This window comes from Phyllostomus hastatus, unplaced genomic scaffold, assembly GCF_019186645.2.
Source record: "Phyllostomus hastatus isolate PE091 unplaced genomic scaffold, TTU_PhHast_1.1 phas_scaffold_28, whole genome shotgun sequence".
Lineage (NCBI taxonomy): Eukaryota > Metazoa > Chordata > Mammalia > Chiroptera > Phyllostomidae > Phyllostomus > Phyllostomus hastatus.
Window position 1 is genome coordinate 17,990,574 of NW_025334022.1, and position 15,875 is coordinate 18,006,448.

Consider the following 15,875-nt stretch of genomic DNA (forward strand, 5'->3'; position numbering starts at 1 on the left):
TTAGGAAAAAGAGCAGGTAACTGATTGCTTTATTCAGAGCTCTGGTTATAGTATATATACCATATAACTTTTTAGTATATGTATGTAAGTTTAAACTCTACTGGTAGTATTAGGGTGATTTTTTTTTCACTTCATACCACACTACGGAAATGAAAGAAGGTCCACAGAAAAACCGTTAAAATCTTTTCCCAATTAGGGCTAGCACAGTATCCTGGAATCACAAATCTCTCTATTCCCCCTTGTGATGACCTAGGCAACCATAACTAAAAACCTGTATCTCCTAAGATATGGGTGCTCTGGAGACCAATGCATCAGACAGATACAATGAATGGGCTACAAATACTGTGAGTGCACATGGAATTTGGTGGAAAACAGAGCCCATCATCAGCAGGTAAGCAAGTGACTAGAGAACAGGGGACTACATTCTCAATCTGTTCCTGCTACTTCTTTAAGATTGGTAAAACCATTTTGATGCTGTGTAAAACAGGCATTTTCTAACAGTGCTGGAGTTTTTCTCTTAAGCTAAAACCCCCCTGCACAGAGCACACGACTAAATAAGGAAGTGTCCAGAGTTTGAGTAGGCAGCCTTTCCTGCCCAGATGTTGGCAATATGCGCCTCTACTCTTACCCTAAGAAACCTGCAAACATCACACCTGCCTAGTTAAGCATGTCTCAAGGGCCTTTCCCTGCAGAGGCAGGAAACAACAGGCTGAATGCTAGCGTTAAAGGTTACATTTTCTAACAATGAATCAGACTCAATTTTTGTTTTCTTTTTCTTTTTGGCTAGGTAAAGGGCAGCATTTTTTTTTAGTAGTTGTTGTGTGTTCATTATTTTTTCTTCAGTTAGCTGAGGTTTTAATTTTGTGTTTTTGGCAATTTGGAGCAGGTAATTTAAATGAACCAAACGATGTTATTTATATAGTTATAATAATGGGTAGTTTTAAATATTACTTATAATTTACTGCCCATAAACCTGGGATATATAGTTCATTTATAGCATGCAGCAATCATTTAGCATTGGGAGAGTTTAGGAGATGAGAGAGAAAGGGGGGGGGAGAGAAATAGGGGGAGGGAGATGGGAAGAGCATGTGACCACAAGATTTTGACAAAAGTAAAACAAATGTTCAGAGACCTATCTCTTTTGTGTCTTGTTTCTCAGAGCCTTCTCTCTGGTTAATGTGACTTAGGGATCTATTTCTTTCTTCTATTCTCCAAGTGCTACTGCTATAAGACCTCTAGTCAACTCTAGTCATTTATTATTCTGGGTTCACATATGACATTTTGTAAGTCAATCTTTCTCTTGATTGTCTTTCCTTAACAGTCAGGATAATGTCTTCATTCATCTCTTGAATTTGGTTACATAACTTAATTATTTGCCCAGCTTTTCTCTTTCTACATCCACCTAATTTGAAATTAGTGTGCACTCCTTCCTCCTTATTTTCAGCTAAAACAGCTGTCTTGGGCACAGTAAAGAAAAGGTAATCTTGCCAATACCCTTGGCTGTTATTTCCCTTTTTCAATTCTTAGCTTTCCAGTGACACCCTGTCTACCACATGCTCATATATATCCATGCTCATGGAGTTCAAAACCAGATTACTAGGAAATATAAATGATGATGGCAGTTTCAAAACAAGATATAGCAAAAATCATTTTATACTATTCTGCAGAGAGAACACTTTCCATGTAGCATGATGTGGCATAAATGTGCATTTATTACCATAATAAAACATTTTGAAATTATTTTTAAAGTATACACATATGAATATAATTAAAATGCTCTGCAGTATTGTAAATTCAAAGTAATTTAGACAACAACCATAGTTTCTTTTTAATTATGTATTTAATTTTAGAGAGGGGAAAGGGAGAAAGAAGGAGAGGGAGAGAAACATCGATGTGAGAGAGATAAAAACACAGATCAGTTGCCGCTCATATGCTCCCCGACTAGGGTCCAAACCAACAACCTAGGCATATGCTCTGACCAGAAATTAAATTGGCAACCTTTCATTTTGCGGGATGACACCCAACCAACTGAACTACACTGGCCAGGGCCAACTTTGGTTGCTTTTACTGAAAAACTAACATCTGTCTCTTATTAAAGTTATACAGAGCAAAGAACTTAATTAATTTCATTCCTGTAGTGGTTAAACTATGAAATAATATTGAACAGTGAAGTTAAAATTAGTTAAAACAAAATAGTTAACTTACAGTAATTTTTCAACATATACGTTAATCTAATTACCCTTTCCCTTTCATCTACAACACAATTGGTTAAACAGGAAGATGCCACAGTACAGCCATTTTCTGACATTCACAGTTATTTATGCTGGATGCACTAATAGTCCATTGCTTCTGCTTCCTCCATTCCAGCTGATACTATGTAAGCCATCCCAGTCTGCCTTTTTAATATGCTCCTCAACCTCTTCTGTGGAGTTCTCCAATAAGCATGTCATTGTCAAACTTCAAGGCCTGACATCAGGGTATACTTTTCAACTTCTTTTTGGAAGTTGATGGTATTGTTTTACTCCCTGCTGTTCTTAAAAAATACTTTCTTTCCTTGGCTCCTAAGACACATTATAAACTGTGTTTATCCTCCATCTTTCTTAACAATCTCTTAGCAAGTTCTTTTCAAACCCCATCCTAAATGTAGGCATTATTCTCCGACATTTTATCTGTTAACCCTTCCACTTCTGCTCCAAAGGCTCTTTTTTGGATTCACCTACTATCTTTTTACAGATAGACTGTCTACGTATGAATTTCTAACTGCATACTTAAAATCACCCAAGGTATGTTAGCACCTTTATAAACCCATCATTTTTATCCTGCCTTCTTTACTCCTGTAGATAACATTCCTAACTTCCTTGTTTCCTATCAACTTTCAACTATCTTGGCTCCAAAGCCTTTAGTTATTATCTTGGAGCCTTTAGTTATTATCTGATTCTTTTTTCTCACTGTCTCATATTTTGTCAATTTCCCATTATACCACTGGTCTGTCACTTCATTCACATTGCTACAAACAAGTTAAGGTACTCATCACACCTCACATGGAAGGCAATAAATAATAGCTACTTAATTGTTCTCCAGTCCCTACTCCTTTCTCTAATGCATTCTGCACATTTCTACCAGATTAAGTGGCAGTTTATGATCATACTCCTTAGTACTGCAGAATGGTAATCAATATTATATGATTATCACTAATGTGAAGGAAACCAAAGTTTTACCACTATGAAGTTGCCTTTTGGATGTATTGATTATAAGATGTTTATTAAGAAACAAAAGACACAGAAAGAACCTTTTACCCTTCTTGTTCTAAGAGATTCAGATGGAAAGGATTACTCCAAGAAGAGAATTTTGGCATGTTGCCTTAGCCTAATCAGCCTAAAATATAAATTTAGAATCAAGTATGGTAAATAAGAGGCTTCAGGCAGGGTTCTGTTAGCTAGGTAATTCCTGTGTCTCATTATTTTTCAGTTAAGAAAGGATTTTCCTGCCTTGTGTGTTTCTCTTATTCCTCAACTACCTGTAAATTGCCCATCCTCACTTCTGAAATATATTATCCACCCCCTCTTTCTCCTTTGTCCAAAATGGCGTCTATACCCAACACTGCTTTACCATCTTTGGATTTTTCATGTATATGTGAGTTCCCAATGTACATGCATTAAACATTTGATTTTCCTCTGTTAATTTCATTATTAGCCCAGCTAGAAGAACTTAGAAGGTGGGAGAAAAAGTGTAACTGGTCAGAAATTTCATTTCTTTAATGTGACTTTTCTCCTTTCTTTCCTTTGATTCAAACTGACCTCATCCGACACCCTGACTCACTTGCCTCCTTCTCCCTTGCACACCACTCCCTTAATCATTAAGGTCTCAGGACAATGAGGTCCTGGTCAGCATTAAACAATCTTAGGAACAAAACCTCAGGCCTATTTATTACAGAGACAGAGTTTCAATCTAATTAAAGATAACATCTATGGCTCAGCTGTGTTTCAGCTCCAGATCCAGAAAAGTGGACCAAGCCCACAGGCCACATTGGAAAACTAGGTGAAGGGGCACCATGGCTGACATCAAGGCCAAATCCAATGATCAATCGCTCCCTACCCTGGTGTTGACCAATTAATACAGACTACACCCCCAACTTCACCGTGATTATTGATTTTTACTCTATATAGTCCATTCCCTAGAAGCCATTGGGGAGCCAAGTCTTTGAGCACAAGCTTACCCGTGATTCCAGGCATGGCACCATTCCCTTAAAAATAAACTTTCTTGGCTGCAAGCTCCTATTCATGTTTGATTGGACTTTGATGTGTACAGGCAAACAAATTCCCCTTTGGTCTGGTAACAAAAGCATTAGATTTTAGTCCCCATAAATTCCAAGGTTGTCATGTTGCATAAAGTTATCATTCTATTAAATCTCTATGTGAAAAAGCCACAACAATATAATTAGAGTGGGATCTCACAGACAGGATGATGTCATTCCTGGTAAAAATCACCTTTGAATGCCTTCCATTCCAGAAACAGAAACTGAGAGAATGGGCCTTAGGTAGACAAACAAAAGGTCATAGCTACTTTTGGTCTATACTCAAGTGCCATAAAATACAGCATGATTTTCCCGGGTGATTGAATATCAAATGACACTCAAAAGAAGGAAGCAGACCAACAAAGTGGAAATACGGAGTCAAGGTAAAGCCTTTCATTCATGTGGAATGGATCATTAGTAACAGGGATATTAGAATTCTATACTTTGCAAGTCAGTTGTTTTAGATTTTTATACCTTTTCTGTTTCTCCCTTAACAGAAGTCTTGATTAATTCATCAATGTTTCTCGTTGTGTTAAAGAAAGTAAAGCATCCCCAATTCTGTACCATGCTTGGGTATACCAAGCTAAGGGTTTCAACATCCTTATAAAACATCATTCTATAAAAGCACGAAGTAGCATGGAATATGTAAACAACTGATACCAAATTACTGGCAACTCTTTCTTATAGAAAATCAACTGGAAGGTACATACACAGAATATTTTTATTTCACAAGACTTTAGGAAAATTGTCTCCATACCACTATGAGGAAGAAAAAGGCATATGGGCAAGACAAGAGCACAATTAGATAGATTTTAATTTGGTTGAAAAGTTAAATTCAAGTCTATTAATTATTAGATTGGTGTCAACTGAGTAGGGTATTTCTGGGAGTTAGTCCCAGGCATTCATTCTTGTTCCTGTCTTTTAAAACACATCAGTGACTCCAAAGATGTTTGAAGTAAACTTGTTAAATGTGAAAATGACAGAACACCTGAAGGGATTCTAATATAATAGTATGACAAAATTGAGATTCAAAGTTTTTTTTTTTTTTTTTTACAACAGGTAGTAGTACTAAACTGAAATCAAACTGAATAAATAAATTTAACAGGGAGAAACACAAATCTTACAGGCAGTTAAAAAATTGCATAGGATCCAGGATTTGAGACAATCTAATTAGAATGTGGTTTATAAAAAAGAAAAAAAAAGGCCCTGGCTGGTGTGGCTCAGTGGGTTGAGTGCCAGCCTACAAATCAAAGGGTTGCCAGTTTGATTCCCAGTCAGGGCACATGCGTGGGTTGCAGGCCAGGTCCCCAGCAGGGGGCACACCAGAGACAACCATACATTGATGTTTTCTTCTCTTTCTCCTTCCCTTCCTCACTGTCTAAATATAAATAAATAAAATCTCAGAAAGAAAAAAGAGTGAGGATTTCAGTTGACCACAGAATCAACATGTGCCCCCAGCAAGATGAAATTACTATACAAGCTGAAAATCTTAGCGTTATCAATAATATAAAATGAGAACCTACACTCTAAACATTTGACATTGAGAGGTGAAGGGATGGGTTGAAAAATAAAAGAAAAGCAGGTTAAAGTAACAATGAGATAATCACTTTATATTTGTCAGATCAGCAAACATTTAAAAGAATGACAGGCATTGCCCAATGTTGCAAGGGTATGAAAGGTTCTTGTCTTATGACATTGCAGTAGTAGGAGTTTTCATAGATACACCTTTACTCAAAAACAATTTGACAAATTACATAAATACTATTTTAAAGGCACATTTTCTTTGGCACCAAATTTCCATTTTTAAAAATAATTATTGTAAGAAAATATTCAGACAAGTGAGAACAGCAAATAGAGAATAGAGATTTGACCTTTAAACCTATAATGCAGAAGGCATTATTCAATTATATTCTTCAAAAATCAGACTCCATTTGGCATATTAGGTTAAATAATGTCATGTGACATTTTAGGAGGGTCATTGCCAAATTATAATGAGAAACAGAGGAACCAACATTCTGAAAGGGTCAATAAATAAGGAATGGTTGATAAAAACAGAATTATGTACCACAGAAAAGTAACTTTGGAAAAGAGAACCAAATGAAAAGAACTTCAACTATCTGGAAAAAACTGTTAGGGCGAAGAGGTTAAGTCTTGGATTCTATGTTTCCCCTTAAGGCAGAACTGGGTGAGAGCATACCGGAAGGCATCACAATTTAGTATGAAGAATATATTGTTAATGGGATAGAAGCCCACAGAAAGTACAGAATTCTGTCATGAGACATTTATTTCTCATCTCAGGGGTGATACAGAAAGTACTGCTGTATTCAAAAATGAGATTAAATTAGATGATTCTGTAAGGCCCCTTCCAACAAACAATATTTCATTATTCTATGAAGCAAGTGTTACCCCAAATTATAAGAGAATCACACTTCAGAGTTTTCTACCATTTTCAATCTGCTAGTCATTCAGCATATTACAGTTTGGAAGTTGTGCAAATAAAACTGCTGACTGCTCTAACATTACTAAGATACTATTTTGAGTTCGTTTGCTAATCGTAATGATTGGTCCCACTGAGTCATATATGTTTTACCCCAATCTCCCAGGCTCAGGAGGCATCTTTGTAAAATGACCAGCTGGATTTAGGATTTGGCACACAACTGTGGAGTAGAGATTTTCTGATGTGTAATTAAGGAACAAAACTTATCTCATTAGACTATGAGCTAAACAACTAAACTTTCTGCTTTAAAATCTTTCTCCTGCTATTCTGTGATATGAATGAATCAATGTATATATGGATGCATGAATGTGTGTATGTATATATAATATGTAGGTATGCATGCATATGTAAGACATGACAGTAATAGAATAAAGGGGAAGGAAAGCAAGAGAGAAGTGACAACACAGTCAAGTGAGATATAAAACAATGCAACTAAAGTAAGCTACTAGCAGTTTTCCAAATGGAAAATGAGAGGGAAGTCCTTCTTTATCAATGATGGGAAAAGGCAAGAGCACAAGGGAAAAGAGGAAAATAAAAGCTCACAGTCCTGGTGGCAGACAACTCAACAGAGAGGCTATAATCTGAGCTCCATGGCATTATGATTTATTCCAACATAACATTTTTTCATGATAATCATCTCATTATTTGGCCACAATTTAAAATATTGGTCCAATAAAATCTCTCAAGCTGGGAAGCTTCACCAGGTAAGGGGTTATAGCACTCCAAATCAACAGAAGCCAGTAAGAAGTTAATTATGCATTGGCAAATTACGTTTTGCTGCTCATTAGTATTGAAAGATTATTGCATTCGGTTCCATGCCAGAGAACCTACAAAATACAAATAATGTCCATTTTCTTTCTCATTTTTTTGTTGTTCATGCAGCACATATTTCTCTTAATGAGTACATGGCTTTTTCAATGATAGCTATAAAACAAAATAGCGCTATTTCCATTTCAGAGTAATTAGTAATATCCAGCTTGAAATTTGTCCAGAACTAAAATGGTGCTAAAGAGAATCTGCCTTATGCTGATCTGTTCAAAATATGAAATTATGGCCTTAAAATCTGCTACAAAATGATACAAATGCTTCTTGCACATATTAAAATTTATAATCAACCCAGTTTAACACTATGAAAGCAAAAACAAGTAGTGTTCACCTTTTGAAAAGACTGTAATCTATACACATTTGACTTTATTATCACCCAGGACCTACTTAAGCCCTTACAATCTGATCTCTGTCCTTCCCCCTCTCCCAAAATTGTACTTTTATCATCAGTAATATGACCAAGGCCAACAAATCCAATGACCTACATTTTCATCCTCAACTCACTTGCTTTCTCTTCATAAATTTAGATTGTTGATTAAACCCTTTTTCCTGAAATTTTCTCCTCCATGGGCTTTCTAAATGCTGCTTTAGTATAATTCCCCCACCCAGCCTCTCTACCTTTCCCTTCTCTAGAATGCCTTATTTCTGTACTCAAATGAGGTGATCATGGAAGTTCTTTCCTTGGCCTTCTTCCTTTCTTACACACTCTTCCCTAGTGATCTCTTTTAATCTCATAATTTTAATTATGTCCTTTGTAGGCATACCTGTAAAAATGGATAATTATTGACACCCATTCAAACCATGTATGTTCACTCCCTATTAGGCAACTGTCTATACTTCAATTCAGAGAAGTTCACAAATAATTTCTCCCCAAACAGAACTTAATATTCTCATATATATAAATAAAGGTATCACTATTCAGCAAGTCATTCTGGCTCAGAACTGTCCTTGATCTTTTCCTGCCCATATTTTAAACAATCCGGTATGGTGAGCTATTTTCCTAATCTTGGTTGCACCTATTCTGTGTTAGGCTTTCTTTGCTCGAACTACTGTGGTAAACTAATAACTAGTTCCTCTTTCAGGTTTTCCTCCATCCATTTCATTCATATATGTCAGATCACTCTTCTCAAAATCACCTGAGATAATATTCCACTGTTACTTAAAATTATTCAATGGCTCCCTTACTGCCTTATAAATAAAGTGAAATCTCCTTAAAATAGCACTCAAGGCTGTTGTTGATATAGTCTCAAACTTCCTTTTCAAAAGAATTTCTCTAATTATAAACCCTATGCTTGACCAAGATAGACTACTCACTACTACTCACATAGAGTCTGCACACTCTTCAACTTGTACCTTGGTATAATTTGTACTCTCTACCTTGAATTCCAACCTTTTTTCTTGCCCCTATCTTGCCTAGCTCCACAGGCCATCCCAAGATCTCAACCTACTGGAATTGCACCAAGGGATTCTACCACTTCTATGAAGCCTTCCCAGGGCCCTAACTAGAAGTTGTCCCAACCTCCTTTGAACTCCCAAAGTACTTTTTGTTCTGGACTTCAGGGTCCATTTTTATTGTTAAGGATCATGACATATGACAGCAAATAGTGAGAGGGAAAGCAAATGGTTAATCAATGACTCATATCCTTAAGAGTACTTAATGAACTTTCCACAATTATCCTACAGAACATTACATATTAACATATCATAATCTTTTTATAAAAATAAATTCATATCACATTATTGGTAGCCATCTGTATATTACATAAAACACTAAAATAGTTACTTACTTATATACTTAAACTTGTAAAAAACTGCCATTGTCATATCAACTCAAACTAGGTTGGGATAAGAATACTATAGCTTCTCATGCAACCAATAAACATTTAACACACATACACAAGTAATTCCAACACCACCAGTAATACCATTTTACTGGTACACGGTAGAGGCTGGGTTAATCTACAACATAGCAAAGTGAAATAAGGGTAAAAAGAAACATAGTGCTGTTACACGGTTGCTAAATCACTGTCCTGAAAAGTTGTGAATATAATACTAGTCTTTAAAAATTCATAATAATAACCACCAATATCAAAACAATCACCTTTCTTTTCCATATCTTAAAAGATAGTAATATCGTCATGTATTTTCTGTGCACCATTCTCTGCCAATGCCCTAAATATATCTGGACCTGTAAATTAAATTTGGTTGATAACTCTGCAATACTGAGAAATACCATTTTATAAGTAGAAAACTAGAGCCCAGAATGTTTATGTCGTTGGTCAAGGTAAGAAAAAGCATCAGTGTTTTCTTATTCCCAATCTAGTGCTTTGTCTAGAGACCAGTAAGAGAAGCCAATTAGCAGAGTGATATTTCTTTTCTTTAACTAGGCTTTTGAGACATAAAATAAAAAAGGGATGCAGGAAAGACAAATAAACAGGAGATTCCAAAGGAAACATTATGTATTCTACTATGATAGCTGAAAAAGCAGTAATGAAGGAAAAAAGAAAGACCTTCCAGAAGAGTGAAAGGAAAGAAAGGGAGGAAAACAGGACAAGGAAATGGGGCACAACTGAAGACTTGCTTATTGCTGTTTTGTTCTGAGAATCAATTTCGAAGTCACATAAGTCAGTAAGTTTGGTGAGAAAACTAAAGCCAGCAAAGTATACAGAAAGTCAAAGGTACAAAGTCAAGCCAGTTGGGAGGCAACATATGCCAGTGGACAGAACACTGGAATTTAATGAAATCTAGGTTTTAATCCTACCCAAACCACTTAATCTCCAGGTGATAACTGGCAAGTTATTGAAACCCCAAGGTCTCAGGTTCTTCATTTGTAAAATAATTTTGGGCAGCACGGCATTCCCAGTATGTTCCACAACTAAGAGTACATATATAATATAGGATTCGAAAAAATAACGCCATGCCCAGCTTTGTGAAGGAAGATAGGAAACTGCCCCAAGCCTATAGAAGTGGCTGTCTTGGACAGTGCTATCAGATAACAAGGAATAGGTGTAATCTGGAATCTAAATTCACTTCTATTCCACTAATCTAATTTAACACAATAATCACTAACAAGAGGCATTTCTATAGTATAATGTGTGCTAAGAAAAAGGAGACTGTAAAAGAAAAACTGAAGATAAAGGGGGGAAATGAATAAGAAGGGCTCTGAAAAAAGAAAGGTTTAAAAACAATAAACTAGTCCTCATGTGTCAATAGTACCTGGAGCTAAAACACCTAGGCCCTTCTCAAGAACAATGTGTTCAGAGTAAGAAAAGAGCTGCTTTTTTTATGTTAAATGGTAGAAATAGCTAGAAAAGAACCTCTCATTTTTATTGACATTTCTTCATATGGAGGTTCCCAATTTTACCTTGCAGCTCCCTAAGTCTTGAGGTGCAGGTAACTCATAGAGCAACATAATAACATGCAGAAACCAGTAAGTGCTACATTTGGTGACATCCTCTGAACATACCTGTGAAAGACAACTCTACCAATTGTTCTATAAAATAGACAAATGATTCACAAATAAACACCAAAGTAGATATGTCGTCAGTTAATTTACATAGTCATCATACACCTGGAAAGTAACTGACTTTGGCAAACATATTCCATCTGTAAAAATATTTTTAGTTAAGCTGGCACTAATCTTTGCAGCCTTGTCAAATGCTTAAAATGAATTTACCAGAGCAAGGACCATCTGCCTAAACTAATCATAGGCAGTTGTCAGCTATTTTACTGTAAACTGTCAATAGAAATGACCAAAGTTGGGGGGAGGGAGGCAGTGATTCCAACCCATCCAGTACTTTACTACAAATATAGTAATAAATCTCCATGCAGGCTGACATCAGTGTTACAAATAACACCATTTGCCATTCAGGCCCCGGCACACTGCCATCCTGGCTGCCAACAGAATCAAGAAGGTAGTTACAGTATTTTTCTAACTAAGAATGGAAGAATGCAGTCCTTCAAAACAATTTTAGCTGTTCATGAGTTTCCTAAAGGCAGGGCTCAGAAGACTTTTATATTTTTTCTCCCCTTTTGATTTCACTGGTCAAAAACACTTTATCTTTTCCCATAATGTCAGTCGGTATAGAGCTGTGGCACGATCTATTGTGATATTACTTCAATGCTGATATGAAATGACAGCCTATTAGATGCTAGAGAAATAGAACAAGAAATTTAGGGTTCAAGGAAATGGAAATGATTACTTTCCATAGTAATATAAAAGGCGATTCCAAAACAGAAGCCTTAAATCTGCTAGAACTTGTTTTTAATCTTCTGGAAATAGGTTCATAATGCAGTGTGTACACATGACTATCTTGAGTAGCAAAAGGACTTTGGGTATTAACAACACTCTTTCATTGAAGGGGACAAAAGCTGTGATAATGGTTAGTATAATCCCTTGGCTAGACTTCTTCATAAAATTAAAAATAAATTCTCCCCCTCCTCCCTGTATCCCTCCAACCCTCAGAGAAATGCATGCTAGTAGAACAAGTACCATATCCTAACTAGTATAATCCACACTAAGTCACCATTCTCTAAGCACAGTGTGGGGGGCAGTCAAAGGATGGTGTCCGCAAATGTCAGGTAAAACTGGTTCAACAACCTCTCCTTAATGTTTTAAAGAAGTTGTTCTAACTTGGAACTTAAAAACAGGATCAGTCAAAAATAATTAAAACAACGCAATGGAATAAATATAGTTTTATTGATAGCTCTTTTAAACAGACTCAAACTCTTAGAAACTGGACTCCAGGAACTAAGTTTTCTGAAGAATCCTACATTAGGATAATTCATTAAAAATTTAATGTTTTGTAGGAAAACAGTTTTAGGGGCATAAAGGAATCAAATTATTTAATGAAAGCATTTATGAATACTTTCCCCATTACTATCTAAGATAACTAAACATATATTAATATAAGCTCCTATCATTGTTAGGAGCCCTAACACTCGCAACAGTTGAACACAATCCTAAAACCCAGGTGCATTTTTCTCATTTTCCTTTCTGGGTCCTAAGATTTCATTTCAAAACTTTATACTCTGTGGGAACTTAGGCAAATCTCCTCAAGTTCCAGTTTCTTCATTTATAAAATGGGGAAAATAATGTTATCTTACCTTAGAGGGTGTGTGTGTGTGAAATATAAAGGAGATAATGCACATAAAAAACTTATGTGTCGTATAATAAATGCTTAATAAATGGTATTATCATTCTACAGCTCAATACCGCTATTTTAGCTACTATTAAATTTTTATTATTATTTAAAAATACTCCTATAAAGAATACTTAGGATTTATGTATATACAATTCAAAGTTGCCAAAAAAGATATATAAATATAAATCTGTATATGCTAGAGATTTTCATAAGGAAAACTTATATTTAAAGGATGATATATTGTATATGTCATGCACTATAATAGTGTAACAGAGCAAATCAAACTCCCATATGGTCATAACTATGTTCCAGCACTAGTGTGCTCTCTAGGGATACAGAAATAAATTAAAGTTCAAGGAAAGAGACTGTGCTTTATGGTATCCAGGGAAGCACACTTGGAGGAGGTGGCAACTTAATTAACCTAAAATGATGGGTGGGAAATAGCTTTTCAATGTCTTGGATCCAGGAAGTCTAGATGGACAGAATATCATACAAATGTAAGTAGAAGAACAGAAAGGAATTCAGTTCACCTGGAGTACACAGTTCAGAGTGGGAAGTTTTAGGAGACAATTTGAAACTAGGGGATCTGACCTGCAGAGCAGTGTTTGGATTGATTGTTAAATAATATTAGTTATGAGTAGTCATATACAGATGTAATTTTTAAAAAGGTTCACTATCAGGTATATCTTTTAAACTCTTCATTTGATCCGTTTTTCATCTAAAATAATATATATAAAAAAGAACAACAGAACATGCTTTTCCCCTGATTCCTGAAGCAACCCATTCTTACAGGGAAGTATTCACAAGCTCCATAAAAATGAAAAGGACATTTTAACAGACCTATTAATATTTTAGTATACAAAATGTTCAATAAGGAGGGCGAGAGATGCGGATGTTTCTGCAAGCAGCAACAATGGCCAAGTTATTTGTTTTTTTTGTAAATCTGAACTGAAAGAGACTACTCCTGATTCAGTTCCTAAGCAACATCAAAATCAGGTAAAATATCTGCATTGACCCTTTTGCTGAAAATCACAACAGAAGCCTCAAAAACAAACAAAAAAAGACTTCGGGATTGACCATAGCATTTCTCAAGATAGTAAATGAACAGAAAACTACAGAGTTCAAGCAGTTCAAGGTCAAAAAGAGAAAATGTAACTTACAATTTGTTTTCAAATGATAGAATCCTCTCCAATTGATTAAAAATATTATTTAATTCAGCCCTGGCTGGCGTAGCTCAGTGGATTGAGCACGGGCTGGGAACCAAAGTGTCCCAGGTTCGATTCCCAGCCAGGGTACATTCCTGGGTTGCAGGCCATAACCCCCAGCAACCGCACATTGATGTTTCTTTCTTTCTCTCTCTCTCTCTCTCTCTCTCTCTCGCTCTCTCTCTCTCTCTCTTTCTCTCTCTCCCTCCCTTCCCTCCCTAAAAATAAATAAATAAAATCTTTAAAAAAATATTATTTAATTCAAACCTATTTCAAAACTTGTATTCCATAAATTACTAGTATGTTGTAGTTGAGAAATTCAAGTTTTTCAACTACAACATAGACTCATACAGATGGGACTGTGTTTGATTCTAGAATGCATTAAGTGTTTATAATCACATAGATATGTAGTAGAAAACACACGTGACCTATAATTCAGTATAATATGGAAAGTTTCTGATTGAAAAAGTTGCTACAAAAACAACTGCTGCAATTCTATGCAGATTTTTAGGTATGGATGGGATCTCTTTCTGTCCTCCTCTCTACTACATTTCTCCTCTTCCACTGGAACCCTTCCAACTGTTGCTATGGGAGCAACTCCTGCTATACTCTCTCTTTGTTCCCAGGCAACTAAACTTATTTTGAAAGACCACATTCTACCATTGTTTGCTAGTAAAATAACCTTGACTGCCTTCTTGATTCTGTGTGCAGCCAGGATGGCAGTGTGCTAGAGTCTGAATGGCAAATGATATTATTTGTAACACTGATGTCACTTCTGAATACGTTCCCGTGGATTAATGGTATAAATCTTTAAGGATATGTCAGTAAAATCCCATTTTTATGTATTCATATGTTCATTGTAGAATTATTTTAAATGATGATGAAAACTGAAAATAACCTAAATGTCTAATAGGGTATTAGCTATATATAAACTATGTTGCATAATAAAATTCTATACTAGCATTAAAAATCATGAAAATGTTTAGTTAAGTGGAAAGATAGACATAATATATTGTTATGCAAGAAGATCACAGCAATCATATGAACAGTATTTTTATTTTTGGTTTAGATAATCAATTTATTAAAGTACACAGACAAAATAAGCCTAAGAGCTATAAACCAAAATATTAATAGTGGTTATGGATGGATCATAGAAAATACAAATCTTCTTATTTTTAAGACTTTCCTAAATTCTCTATAATAAGCACTATTAATATTTTGTAATAAGTAAAGAATATATTGAAAGTGTAAATGTCTTAGCAGAAAATATTGATTAGCAATCTCTCCATTCTGCTTCACTCTTAAATCTACTCCAGTCCAGCTCTTTTCCCCCACCACACTCTATCCCAATAGCATTCGCACAAGGCAGGTTGTCAGATCTCATATTTCTCAGTCTTTATTTTACTTGAACCCATTTTATTTCACAAATTTCACTACTCTCTCCACACAAAATGTCCTTCAAGTGGCTTCCAAGGCACAACTTAAATGTCATTTTATTCCTCTGGTCACTGCTTACTACCAACCATTTGTTGGTTCCTCTTCATTTTCCAGATCTATAAGCACTGCAGGGTCTCAGGGATCAGACTCCAGGCCTCTTCCCTTTTATATTTATATTTATTCCCATGGGGATCTAACCTAGCCTTATATCCTCAAAGGCTACGTATATGTCCCCATATGCATAGAGCCAGGTATGATCTCTCCAGTAACTCCTCACTCATATTTCCAAATGCCTTCTTGGTGTCCCTATTTGGAAAACTGATGGGTATAAGAACAGTAACATGCCCCAAAGGAAGTTCTTACCTCTGAACCTAATCATGTTCCACCTGCAATCTTCTTCACCTCTTTAAATGATCACTTTCTCTTTCTAGTACTCAAAAAATGTCCCCCTAAAGGGAGGAGCTAATTATTTT

At 35.7% G+C, this 15,875-nt stretch overlaps 1 protein-coding gene across 2 annotated transcripts in view; it reads right to left on the reverse strand.

Annotated features, from left to right (window-relative positions):
• DIAPH2 (diaphanous related formin 2) overlaps positions 1–15,875 on the reverse strand; it is an 881,199-nt gene that overhangs the window by 414,495 nt on the left and 450,829 nt on the right. The window lies entirely within an intron of this gene.